Raw genomic sequence first — 14,735 nt, 5'->3', positions numbered from 1 at the left:
ATCAAAAAAGATTATAAGTAACAAAAAGGACATTATATGTTAATACAAGATTCAGTAAAGCAAGAAGATTTAACAATTATAAACATATACACACCTCGTTACAGAACATCAAAATATATGAAGCAAAAACTGATAAAATTGAAGGGAGAAATAGACAGTTCTACAACAATATCAATAGTTGAAGATTTCAATACCCCGCTCACAATAATGGCTAAAAAAAAAAGGCAGAATATAACTAAGGAAATAGAGGACTTAACACAATAAACCAACTGATCTAATAGTTATACACAGAACACTCTACTCAACAGACTACGCCTTCTCAAGTGCACATTGGACATTTTTCAGGATAGACCATATGTTAGGCTGTAAATTAAGTCTCAGTAGGTTTGAAAAGGTAGATATACAAAATATCTTCTCTGACCACAATGGACGTAGTTAGAAATCAATAAAAAAAGAAAACTGGAAAATTCACAAAACTGTGGAAAGTAAACAATATACATTTAAACACCCAATGGAACAAAAAAGAAAATATAAGGGAAATTAGCAAATACTTAGAGATGAATAAAAATGAAAACATTACATACCATAACTTATGGGACTCAGCAAAAGCAGTGCTAAGGGGGAAAATTATAGCTATAAATGCTTACATTAAAAACAAGAAAGATTTCCAATCAGCAACCTAACTTTACAGAAGGAACTGGAAAAAGAAGAACAAACTCAAAGCTAGCAGAAGAGAGGAAACAAGGATTAGAGCAGAGATAGATGAAATAGAGAATATAAAAACCATAGAGAAAATCAATGACACCAAAAGTTAGTTCTTTGAAAAGATCAGCAAAATTGGCAAACCTTTAGCTACATGGACTAAGAAAAAGAGAGAAAAGACTCAAACTACTAAAATCAGAAATGAAAGTAGTGACATTACTACTGATTCTACAGAAATAAAAAGGATTGTAAGAGAGTACTATGAACACTTGTACAACAACAAATTGGAGAACCTAAATGAAATGGACAAATTCCTAGAAACACAAAACCTCCCAAGACTAAATCATGAAGAAATAGAAAGTCTGAACAGACCTATAACTAGTAAGGAGATTGAATCAGTAATAAAAACTCTCCCCACAAAGAAATGTCCTGGACCTGATGGCTTCACTGGTGAATCCTACCAACGTTTAAAGAAGAATACTAATTCTTCTCAAATTTGCAAAAAGAAAGAATGAAAGAAAGAATGAAAAGGAGGGAATACTCCCTAACTATGAGTCAACTATTACCCTGATAACAAAGATAGACAAAGGCACCCTAAAAAAAGAAAACTGCAGATCAATATCCCTTATAAACATTGTTGCAGAAATGCTCACCAAAACACTAGGAAAACAGAATTCAGCAGCATATTGAAAGGATTATACACCATAACCAAGTGGGATGGTTCAACATATGAAAATCAATCAATGTAATGAAAGGGGAAAACCACATGATCACTCCAATTGATGCAGGAAAAGCATCTGAAAAAATTCAACATCCTTTCATGATAAAAATACTCAACAAACTAGAATAAAAGAAAACTACCTCATCATAATAAAAGCCATTTATGAAGAACTCACAGTGAACATCAGACTCAATGGTGAAAGACTGAAAGCTTTTCCTCTAAGACAAGGAAAAAGGCAAGAGTGCCCACTTTCACCACTTCAATTCAACACAATACTGGAATTCTAGACAGTGCAATTAAGCAAAAAAAAAGAAAGAAAAGTCATCCAAATTGGAAAGGAAGAAGTAAAGTTATTTCTGTTCATGGATTATATGATCTAATATATAGAAAACCCAAATCCACAAAAAAATACTGTTAGAACTAATAAATTTTCAGCAAGGTAGCAAGTTATAAAGCCAACACACAAAAATCAGTTGCATTTTTATACACTGACAATGAGCTATCTGAAAAGAAATTACAAAAACAATATATATAACACCATCAAACTGAATAAAATACTAAGGAATTAACTTAACCAAGGAGGTGAAAGATTTGTACAATGAAAACTACAAAACATTGCTGAAAGAAATTAGATGAGATCGGGTGCATTCAGGGTGGTATGGCCATAGACTGAAAGAAATTAAAGAAGACAAATAAATGGAAAAGCATCCCATGTTCATGGAGTGAAAGACTTAATATTGTTAAAATGTCAATAATACCCAAAGTAATCTACAGATTCCAAACAATCCATGTGAAAATTCCAACAATGTTTTTTGCAGAAATAGAAAAACCCACCTTAAAATTAATGTGGAATTTCAAGGGACCCCAAATTGCCAAAACAATCTTGAAAAGGAGCTAAAGCGGAGAAATTTACCCCTGATTTCCTGATTTCAAAACTTATTACAAAGCTACAGTAATCAAAACGGTGTGGTACTGGCATAAAGACAGAGATATTGACCAATGGAATAGAATAGGGAACCGAAAAATAAACCTCTGAATGTTGTCAAATGATTTTTAGCAACAGAGCCAAGGCCATTCAATGGGGAAAGGACAGTCTATTCAACAACTGTTGCTGGAAAAACTGGTTATCCACAATGAAAAAGAATCATAGGGAACTCCCAGGTGGTCCAGTGGTTAGGACTCCATGCTTCCACTGCAAGGGGCACAGGTTCAATCCCTGGTCAGGGAACTAATCCTGCATGCTGTGTGGCGCGGCCAAAAATAAAAAAGAATCATATACAAAAATTAGCTCAAAACGGATCAAGGACCTAAATGTAAGACCTAAAACAATAGAAGAAAACATTTCATGATGTTGGATTTAGTAATGATTCCTTGGACATGACACCAAAGGCACAGGTAACAAAAGGAAAAATAGACAAACTGCACTTCATGAAAATTTTAAAATTTTGTGCATCAACAGAGTAAAAAGGCAACCCATACAATGGGAGAAAATATTTGCAAATCATATATCTGACAAAAGATTAATATCCAGAATATATAGAGAACTCCTAAAACTTAACGACAAAACTTAACAACCTGATTCAAAATGAGCAAAAGACTTGAATAGATACCGCTCCAGAGAAAAGATACAAATGGCTAATAAGCACATGAAAAGATGCTCAACATCACCAATCATTAGGGAAATGCAAATCAAAACTGCAATGAGATACCACCTTACACCCACTAGGATGGCTACTATCAAAAAAATAGAATATGAGTGTTTGCAAGGACATGGAGAAATTGGGACCCTGGTGTACTACTGGTGGAAATTGGTACAGTCACTATGGAAAACAGTATGGTGTTTCCTCAAGTCATTAAAGACAGAATTACTATATGATCCAGCAATTCCACTTCTGTGCATATACCCCGAAAGTAGGGTCTCAAAGAGATATTTATACACCCATGTTCATAGCAGTATTATTCATAATAACTAAACCATGGAAGCAACTCAAGTGTCCATCAGTGGATGAACGGATAAGCAAAACGTGGATATACATACAATGGAATATTGTTCAGTCTTAAAAAGGAAAGAGATTCTGCAGTATGTTTTCAACATGGATGAACCTTGGGGACATTATGCTAAATGAAATTACCCAGTCAGAAAAAGATACATACTGTATGATCCCACTTATATGAGGTACTTAGAATAGTCAAAATCATAAAGACAGAAAGTAGACTGGTGGTTACCAGGGGCTGGGGGCAAGGAATACGGGGAGTTATTGTTTAATGGGGATAGAGCTTCAATTTCACAAGATGAAAACAGTTACGGGGATGGACAGAGGTGATTTTTGCACGAGGATGTTAACATATTTCATACCACTGAACTGTACACTTAAAAAATGGTTAAGATGGAAATTTTATGTTATGTGTATTTTACGACAGAGAGAGAAAGAGAGAGAGAGGCTTCTCTGCCTGTTCCACCACGGCCGGGGCTACTAACCCAAAAAGGATATGTCGGGTTCCACGTGGTGTGAGTGGGGCCGGAGGACTGGGCTGCGATGCGCACCACTGGTGGACAGGGCACACCCGAGCACAGCCCCAGACGCCTCTACAGGCCCGGGAGCACACGCCTAGGGCTCCCCCTCCCCTGTGGACGCGCGCCCTCGGCCCACTCGCGCAGGGACAGGGCAGGAGCTGGGTTGCAGACACTGCCCGGACAAGTTCACAGCCAGTCCTGCGGGTTCCGTAAGCCAGCGGAGTGCTGGGGCCGTGCAGTCCCCGGAGCAGGCGGAAGGCGGAACTCCTCCCCTCACCCCACTCCGCCGCCCCGTTTCTCCTCCTCCTTCCCCGGCTCCCTCCCTCCGCGCCCCCGAGTCCCGCAGCCAGGCAGCCAATCCCAGCCGCGCTCCTGCCCGGCTGCTCAGGGTGGTGGCACGGCGCCCGCAGGCGGCTTGGAGAGCTCGAGCTTTGTGCCCAGCGGCAGGTAAGGTGCGCGGCGGGATCTGGGTCGAGTCGGGCTTTTCTAAAACCGTCAAGGAGCCTGAAAACTGATGCTAGTGCGAGACCCGGCGCGCGCCCCGCTGCCGGGCCCACGAGCCCTCGGCGCCGCCCACCTCGCCCTGCCCGGGCCCGGCGCGGAGCTGGCGTTCTGGAGGCTCCGCTGGCCCGGGGTCCCGACGTGCTCCCCAGGGAGGGCCTGTCTCAAGTAAACAAAGACCAACTACTAAAAACATTATATCTATGTTTCATTTGTAAAATGGTGATGGTTTGGGTTTTTATGCAAAGGTATTCGGCTCCTGCTGCTGGCTCGGCCGGAAGGGAATCCGGGAACCCGCCGCGCTGGGGTTGTGCTCCTTGGTAGGAACCCTGCGCAGGTCCCTTAAGCTCTCCTGGCCGCGCTCTCCTCTTTGGAAACTGGAAAATCTTATTATTTCAGATGTTGTTCTGAGGGTTACATGAAGTAAGTGCACTCTTAAAAAAAAAACTAAGGCTGAGCTCGCAGCAACAACAGGGTTACCTAGACACAACTATTTCAAAGTACTGATAACCCTGAATTGTTCCACAAAGGAACTAAGGTAGTTTGCAACAAAATCACGTAGAATAGTAACAAGTCAGCATAGAATAAATATAACCAGATATTGGGAGCAGAGGTAATGTAAGACAGAAAATAAGTCCAGGGGAAAAAAATAAAGTGTGAACTTGCTGTGAAAATGGAAATGTTCTGTATTTAATTAATTTACACTTAAATAGTGTGTCTATATGGAAAACAATATGGAGGTTCCTCAGAGAACTAAAAATAGAATTATCATATGATCCAGCAGTCCCACTCCTGGGCACATACCGGGACAAAACTATAATTCAGAAAGATACGTGCACCCCATGTTCATAGCAGCATTATTTACAATAGCCAAAATGTGGGAACAACCTAAATGCCTACCGACAGGTGAATGGCTAAAGATGCGGTGCATATATACAATGGAATACTACTCAGCCTTAAAAAAGAGTGAGATAATGCCATTTGCAGCAACATGGGTGCAACTAGAGACTATTAGACAAAGTGAAGTTAAGTCAGAAAGAGAAAGACAGATACCATATGATATCACTTATATGTGGAATCTAAAATATGACACGAATGAACCTACCTACAAAACGGAAATAAATTCACAGACATAGAGATCAGACTTATAGTTGCCAAGGGGGATGGGGAGGGGGAGGGATGGACTGGGATTTTGGGGCTGGTAGATGCAAACTATTACATTTAGAATGGATAAACAACAAAGTCCTACTCTACAGCACAGGGAACTATATCCAGTCTCCTGGGATAAACCATAATGGAAAAGAATATTTAGAAAAGGAATGTATTTATGTGTATAACTGAGTCACTTGGCTGTATACCAGAGACTGGCACAACATTGTAAATCCACTGTACTCCTTCAATTTTTAAAAAGTGTGTGTCTAGTGGCTGCCTTATAGGACATTGCAGGTCTATATTGTTTTTCTACTTGAGTCTCAAATTTGTCTCTAGGAAAGTGAACTTGGTCATTTGCATTGTTCCTGTCATTTGAAACATACGTCCTTCATTCATTCCTCAAATATGAATGGCCTTGGAGGAAGTAGAGCCATTCCTTATAAATAGCTAGAAAGACAGTTTTCTGTACTTCATTATTAGAGCACCCTGATATATTATCATGTGAAAGTTTACTCAGTTGAGGAACTGGGGCTGGGAGGGATGGAGTCAGTGAATATGGCATAATTTATAACTTTTTTTTAGAGTTTTGAATAAAAATGTTAACTTACCTTTATAGGAAAATTTAAAATATATAGATACGCAAAAAGAAACAATCACTAAAAATTTCACCACTCAGAGACATAATTGCAGTTAAGATTTTGATGTGTATATTTCCAGACCTTTGCCCCATGTAGCCATTTTATTTTCCTTGGTAGGCCCCAAAGTATCAGCTCCCTCCAAGAAAGGAAAATCCAGTCTGGGGGCAAGGGTCGCTTTTACCTTAACCTTTGGACCTCTCAGGCCAGCACCTGGCTCCATCCAACAAGGTCACCGTCTCCCTAATCCTTCTCTCGTACTTCTGCCAGTGGCCTGGCTTTGGGGCAGTGGTTATAGGCATCTGAGAGAGCATTTCGGAGAAGAGGAAAGTCACAGCTGTGGTTCATTCCGCATGAGGAGTAATCCAGGGTTTCTCATCCTTGGCACTGTTGATATTTGGGGCTGGATAACTTTGTTGGGGGAGGGCCGTCCTGTGTATTAGAAGATGTTTAGCAGCATGAGGGCTCACACGCCCCCCCCCCCACTTCCTCATCATGACAATCAGCAGTGTTGGTTGAGACCACTTGGGGTAACGGAAATTGCTAAATTATTCATGACGTGCACTAAAGAGGTTCATATTCCAGTTTGCACGTAGGAGAAGGACTGAGATCGAAAGAGAGGCATAGCTTAAGCTAAGGAAGCTGTTTAGTCCTGGCTGTACGATTCACTTACGGTGAGATTTTGGTGGGCAGGTATATCAGTTAGGATGGAAACAGGAAAAAACCACAAAAATGCAAGACACTTTTGAGGGGATTCCATAGAAGAGGGGGTAGGATTTGGGGAACCAGCAAATGACAGTGCGACACCCGGGGAGGACGGCCGGCGGGATGCCATCCCCACGCTGGCCGGAAGGGGCAGGGAAGGGACTGGGATACCAGAGCTTGGAAGTGGGGGCCGGGTGGTGGGTGGGAGAACTGGAGGAGGAGCCGCCCTCCAGGGCTGCTGTGGCCCTGGCAGATGCAGACACTGTCAGAGCAGCAGCCCAGCAGATGGGGGATAAGTTCACCAGCCTCTCCCTTTGTTACGAGTCCAAGTTCGTACTGCTCAGCCGCATGACAGGCCACTAAATTGAGAGAGACAGTGTTAGGGCAAGGAATAGCAGCTTTTTTGGAAAGCCAGCAGACAGAGAAGATGGTGGACTTGTGTCCCAAAGAACCATCTTACCCCCAAGTCAGAATTCAGGCTTCAGAGGGGAGGGGGTGTAGCAGATTGTTGCGAACTTCTTGGTGGGCCAGACCGGGAAGGGGATGTTCTTGCAGCGGTCCAGGTAGGTCTGCTGTAAACCTCCAGCAAGAGGAATGTGATTCTCTGTTGTGCAACTTTTTATCTCTGTATGAATGAAAATTGTTATACCTTTAAAGGTCAAGCCTGGGAGGCAGAACCTTGAGAATGTGCTCTCATGTATATTTCAGGCTGTAGGCAACATTCTTTTGCAAAGAAGTAGAGCCAGCATAAGGAAGCACAGGCAGCAGAGTGCAAAGGTGAGCGCTAAAGGAATAGATCCAGTATGGAGTCAGGCTTGTTCTTCTCTGTTACACCTTTCCCCTCCTGTACCCACGGAGCTCCTCCTCTGGCCAGTCCCTAGTGGAAGCTGGTGGGTGAAGCAACCCAGGTGATGCAGCCTGGGGAGGTCAGCCAACTCCCGAGGGGGTGGGAGCAGGGCCGATGGAGAGCCCCCAGAACCACCAGTAGCGTGTGATCTAAAGTCTTCTGCCTCTGTAGAATGAAAGTTTGAGGGCTCTAACTCTTAAGGGGGAGGAAAAGGAGATAGGCAAAAAATGTTTTTGAAAATTAAAACATGTAACACACGCAGGGCACTGCTGCTTCTGACCTCTGACTCTGTTTCAAGCACTAAGGTCAAGTCGTGCTGTTTTAGCTACTGCAGGATTTTTTTTTTCCAGCTTTACTGAGGTCTAATTGACCAAAAAATTCTGAGATAAACTATACAGTGTGATCATTTGATATACGGATACATTACGAAAGTATTCTCTCCGAGTAAATTAACACACATGTTTACTGGTTTTGGTTTTGGTGAGAACATTTAGGTTCTACTCTAAGCAGATTCTAGTTATTCAAGACAGTGTTATCAACTATAGTTACCATTAGGTCCTCAGACCTTATTCATTTTGTAACTAAAAATTTGTGCCCTTTTATCAGCCTCTTCCTATTTCCCCAATACCCCAGCCCCTGGGAACCACTTTTCTAATCTCTGTTTCTGTGAGTTTGGTGGGGTTTTTTTTTCTTTTAGATTCCACATGTAAGTGATACCATGCAGTATTTGTCTTTCTCTGCCTGGCGTATTTCACTTAGCATAATGCCATCCGGGTTCACCTATGTTGTCAAAAATGACAAGATTTCCTTCTTTTTTAAGGCTGAATAATATTCCATATGTTGTCATCCCTTGGTATCTGCAGGGGATTGGTTCCAGGAGCCCCCGTGGGTACCAAAATCCTTGGATGCTCAAATCCCTTATATAAAATGGTATAGTACCGTGAATAGAGTTGGTTCTCCCTATCTGTGGATTTCACATCCTCAGATATGGACGGCTGACTGTATATGGGTCACATTTTCTTTTTCCTTTCATCCGTCAACACTTAGCTTGTTTCCAGGTCTTGGCTGTTGCCATAATGCTGCAGTGAACGTGGGAGTACATATATATCTCTTCACGATAATTATTTTCTTCCCTTTGGATATATACCCAGAGGTGGGATTGCTGGATCATACAGTAGTTCCGTTTTTAATTTTTTGAGGAATCTCCATGCTGTTTTCCATAGTGGCTACACCAGTTTACATTCCCATCCACAGTGCACAGAGGTTCCCCTTTTCCTACACCCTCACCAGCATTTGTTAACTCTTTTCTTTTTGATAATGGCCATCCTAACGTGTGAGGTGATTTCCCTTTATGGTTCTGATTTCAGTTTCCCTCATGATTAATGATGTTGAATGCTGAAAACCTTTTCGTGTACCTGTTGACCCTTTGTATGTCTTTGGAAGAATGCTTATTAAGTTTCTCTGCCCATTTTAAAAAAAATTTTTTTGGCCGCAGTGCGTGGCATGTGGGATCTAGTTCCCCGACCAGGGATCGAACCCATGCCCCCTGCAGTGGAAGGGCAGAGTCTTAAGCACTGGGCCGCCAGGGAAGTCCCTCTGTGCATTTTAAAATTGCGTTTGTGGTTTTTGCCATTGAGTTGTATGAGTACCTTGTATATTTTGGATATTAACCCCTTATCAGATATGTGGTTTGCAAATACTTTCTCCCATTCCGTGGCTTCCTTTGCTGTGCAGAAGCTTTTTACTTTCATGTAGTCCGACTTGTTTATTTTTATTTTTGTTGTCTTTGCTTTTGGTGTCAAGTCCAAAAAAATCATTGCCAAGACCAATGTGAAGGAGCTCACCCTGTACGTATTCTTCTAGATTTACAGTCTCAGATCTTAGGTGGCGCCGTACAAACTTTAGGATTGCTTTTTCTGTTTCTGTGAAGAATACCACTGGAATTTTGATAAGGATTGCTTTGAATCTGTAGATCACTTAGGGTAGTGTGGACATTTTAATAATATTCATTCTTCCAATCCATGAGCACAGAATATCTTCTCATTTATTTGGGTCTTTTTCGATTTCTTTCATTCACGTCTTACAGTTTTCATTGTAAAGATCTTTTTTTTTTTAATCGAAGTATAGTTGATTTACAATGTTTTGTTGATTTCTGCTGTACAGCAAAGTGATTCAGCTATACATACATATACATTCCTTTTTTCTGTATTCTTTTCCATTATGGTTTATCGCAGGATACTGAATATAGTTCCCTGTGCTATCCTTGTTTGGTCCAGCCTTTCTTACCTGTTTTGATGTAGATATTTTCTCATTCACCAGGTATGTGGGAGTCGCTAAGCTAGTTTCTGGATCTCTTTCAGAAGGGATTGCTCCCAGGGTAGCTGTACATTCAGTGTGACTGTGGCAGAAGGGGAGCTCAGGAGCCCTCTGTGTTGCCATTTTGGTCAAATTTACTGCAGGATTTCTTTAAACTTCTTAATCCTGCATATTCCAACTCAGTTGTGCTGTTTGGTGCACTCTTATAAAACATATCTTTGCTGGTGCCTGAATAAATAGTTGGATATTTTCTATATATCTTGTACAGAATGATTTTTCTTGTAGCTTACCTGTTTACTTTTTTTTAATCATCACAGAAACCATATTATAATACCTCAGAGTTTGAAAAGGCCTTACAGTTTCTCACCTGATATCTGAGAATTTGCAGCATCTTAAAAAAAAAAAATGCATGAAAAATATATACATGTATCAAATTATCATAGGTACAGCTTAAACTTATAGGATGTTATCTGTCAATTACATCTCTATAAAGCTGGAAGAAAGCGGCATAGGAAAACAAAATAGGCACAAAACAGCAGAAAAGCATCATATGCTCAGTGTAGAGCATAACATGATTTATGCAGTTAACATCAAGGTCACAAATAACACACTGTGAAATCTTGCTTATAAAAAATATCTTGACTGATCTGCTAAGGAAAGAAAATACATTCTTTCTAGCGAGCTTTTAAATTGTTAAAGACAAAAGTTACATTTACAGGGATTCCTTCTGGGTGGAAGATTTATATTCCTTTGGCCCCCACCACACACACTTGTCATTTGTGCTGTGCTCGGATGTTCCAGCAGTTTGTCGTTTCCAAAAGCACTTGGCCAGAAAGAACTAGTCTTTCAGCAATAGGAGACCAAGGTTTTGACCTGGACTTTCTGGGGGATCAGTGCCTAACGACATGTATGGGCCCCCCTGGAATGTCCTGGTCTCACCCCACTTTTAAAATTTAGTTGCACTGCAGTTGCATTGTTTGCAATTATTTGAGTTAATAAGCTGCTCTTTTAAAGAAGGAACACACCCTGGTAAGCCTAAATACAGGATACCAGATGTTCATTCCTTAGTAAGAGTGTTTTGACTCCTGGTATAACCTTTCTCTTCTGTTATATCAAGAACACTCTCAGTAAAAGGCAAAAGGTTTTGAAATGGCCACGAGGAGGAACAGAAGGTACATGGGGCAGGTGGGAGGGGCTTGAAAGTTGGGGTGGGAAGGACAGTGGCTTCTGTCTGGAGACAGTGCCGCGGAGAGCTTCACCTGTCCAGCACTGTTGTGCCTGGCGTCTCAGGGCAGCAGCTTTACTAGCTCTGATAACCTGAGCTTTGTCCTAGTTCACGTGTGTCTGTCTGCCCCCGAGAGAACCAGAAGAGAAGCTAATAACCTCCAGTTAACCAAGCAAAACAAGGAAGACAGCTAAAGCAAAGGAGAAGAAAATAATAGAAGTGAGTTAAAATTTATGGCGAATCAGCACCGGAAGAGTGTGTAGGGGTCATTTAACTTTGTCTGAGCTCATCCCCCCCGACCCCCAGCTTTTTCAAGGTGCAGGAACCAAGTTGCTCAGAGACCATGTGCCCTGGCCTCTGTCACAGAGCTAGTGGGTACCCAGGCCAGGTTTAGAACTAGTCTCTTTTTTAAAAAATTTGTTTTATTGAAATATAGTTGATTTACAATGTTGTGTTAATTTCAACTGTACAGCAAAGTGGTTTAGTTATACATGTATGCACATTCTTTTTCATATTCTTTTCCATTATGGTTTATCACAGGATATCGAATATAGTTCCCTGTACAGTAGCACTGCGTTTTTTATCCATTCCATGTATGCTAGTTTGTATCTGCTAACCCCAAACTCCCAATCCATCCCTCCCCTACACCCTCTTCCCCTTGGCAACCACAAGTCTGTTCTCTATGTCTGTGAGTCTGTTTCTACTTCGTAGATAAGTTCATTTGTGTCACACTTTAGATTCCACATATAAGTGATATCATATGGTATTTGTCTTTCTCTTTTGAACTTACTTCACTTAGTATGATAATCTCTAGGTCCATTTCCCAGAGGGTAGCTTGTCTGCTGCAGGAGATACGGGGGAAGGAGAAACCTATTTGAAAACGCTTTAAACAGGTTATTTATGCAAAAGTGTTGACTTTTTTCCTTTAACTTTCTAGTGAACCACTGCAGCCTGAGCTGTTGTTTGTAATTATGCAGTAATTCAGGAACTAACTCGAGATTCTTCTTTTTTCTTTAAGTGGCTTCCCCTAGAGAGGCACACCATATATTTCTGGGTGGGAAGGCTGAATCCTAATTTAATTTACAAATTTGATGCAATCATAGGCACAGTTCCTATGGAAATTTTTTTTTTCTTTAACTTGACAGCTGTTCTAAACTTCATCTAGAAGTCTGAGCAAGCAAGACTAGATAAGAATACTGAACAAGTTAGTGAGAGAACTTGAACTACCAGATAGCAAAACATATTGTAAAGCTACAGTAAACAACATATTACAGGCACGGGAAGCCGGGTCAGTGGCACAGCCCAGAAGGTGAAAGAAAGAATAACCATATGCATAAGAATTTAAGTATGAGCCATTGGGGGAAAGAATGAAAGAGTCAGTAAATGATGTGAGAACAACTCAACTATTTGGGAAGATTACAGGAGAGTCTTATATCATGCCATATACCAAAATATAATTTAGATTAAAACTAAACATGTAAATAAAGGGAAAAAAAGTTAAAAAATCTAAGTGAAAATTAAAATGTATACGTCTTTCTAAACATAACACTAAAAGTCAGAAACTTAAAGCCTTTTAGGCTTTTAAATATTATTAAAAATATTTTCAATATTGTTAAAAATATTAAACCCTTGAAATAAAAAAAAAAAAAAGTAAATCTTCTTGCACCCCAATGTTTATTGCAGCACTATTTACAATAGCCAAGACATAGAAGCAGCCTAAATGTCTACCAACGGAGGAATGGATAAAGAATATGTGGTACATGTATACAATGTAATATTACTCAGCCATTAAAAAGAACAAAATAATGCCATTTGCAGCAACATGGATGGACCTAGAGATTATCATACAAAGTGAAGTTAGTCAGAGAAAGACAAATATTATATGGTATCACTCATATGTGGAAGCTAATTTAAAAATGATACAAATGAAATAATTTATAAAACAGAAACAGACTCACAAATTTCTAAAACAAACTTAACGGTTACCAAAGGGGAAACGTCGGGGGAGGGATAAGTTAGGAGTTTGGGATTAACATACACACACTACTGTATATAAAATAGGTAACCAACAAGAGCCTACTGTACAGCACAGGGATCTCCACTCAGTATTCTGTAATGACCTATATAGGTAAAGAATCGAAAAGAGAATGAATATTTGTATGGGTATAACTGAACCACTTTGCTGTACACCTGAAACAAATACAACATTGTAAATCAACTCTACGCCAATAAAAATAAATAAATAAAAATAAAATACACTAGAGTACAGGGGAAAAAAGTAAATCTTCTTGTTATAGGGTTAGGTCTTAGATCTTTTCTTTTCTTTTTCTTTTTTTTTTTTTTGCGGTATGCTGCCCTCTCACCGTTGTGGCCTCTCCCGTTGCGGAGCACAGGCTCCGGACGCGCAGGCTCAGCGGCCATGGCCCACGGGCCCAGCTGCTCCGCGGCATGTGGGATCTTCCCGGACCGGGGCACGAACCTGTGTCCCCTGCATCGGCAGGCGGACTCTCAACCACCAGGGAAGCCCTAGTCTTAGATCTTTTAGAATGTATTAACTGTAGAATAAAGTTCTCCCTGGGTTCTGTTCAGACTTTAATGGGTCTTGGCAGGACAGTGGGGAGGAAGGGAGAGATGTGTGATGGGCAGGGAGGGTGCTGAAAGGTGGCCTGGGGTTGCTGCCTACCCCAACAGTGCCATCTTATTACAAGGGAAGTTGAAAGCTGGAGAAGGAGTATGGAAAGAATCCTGGCCAGGATACCCCTGTTGAACGTGCTTTATAAGTAATAATGCAATTCACCCTTGGTAATTGACCGCTGGTGCCTAAGGTGGTAAGGTTTCTAGGTGGGGTCCTTTCTCAACCATGTGCATCTCTGCAAATTGGTTTGTTTTGTTTTGCATTCCCCAGATTCTGTGGGAAAGGTAGTAAAGTTCATAAGTAATGTTTTATTGACTTTTTATAGGAAACCTTTTCTGGAAGTTGTTATTAGAAAGGGAAGGCAAGCAACAGTAATGTTTCTACAAGAACAAAGGACTCAGGGCAATTTAGTGATTTCTCCTGTGGGGACTGGAGACAGAATTGGAAAGCAGTGGTTATTACAAGATACTGAATATATCAAGAAGAAGATGTGGCACATATATACAATGGAATATTACTCAGCCGTAAAAAGAAACGAAATTGAGCTATTTGTAATGAGGTGGATAGACCTAGAGTCTGTCATACAGAGTGAAGTAAGTCAGAAAGAGAAAGACAAATACCATATGCTAACACATATATATGGAATTTAAGGGAAAAAAATGTCATGAAGAACCTAGGGGTAAGACAGGAATAAAGACACAGACCTACTGGAGAACGGACTTGAGGATATGGGGCGGGGGAAGGGTGAGCTGTGACAAAGCGAGAGAGAGGCATGGACATA

At 40.8% G+C, this 14,735-nt stretch overlaps 1 protein-coding gene across 1 annotated transcript in view; it reads left to right on the top strand.

Moving 5' to 3' along the window:
* Nucleotides 1-4,258: 4,258 nt before the first annotated feature.
* BLVRA (biliverdin reductase A) overlaps nucleotides 4,259-14,735 on the top strand; it is a 56,500-nt gene continuing 46,023 nt past the window's right edge. Inside the window, exon 1 of the mRNA XM_060020191.1 lies at nucleotides 4,259-4,385. The gene's annotated coding sequence lies outside the window, so the exon portion shown is untranslated. The remainder of the gene's footprint in view (nucleotides 4,386-14,735) is intronic.

Source organism: Delphinus delphis, chromosome 9 (genome assembly GCF_949987515.2).
Source record: "Delphinus delphis chromosome 9, mDelDel1.2, whole genome shotgun sequence".
NCBI lineage: Eukaryota > Metazoa > Chordata > Mammalia > Artiodactyla > Delphinidae > Delphinus > Delphinus delphis.
The sequence above is the reverse complement of the archived record's forward strand: the minus strand, read 5'-3'. Positions and strand labels throughout refer to the sequence as shown.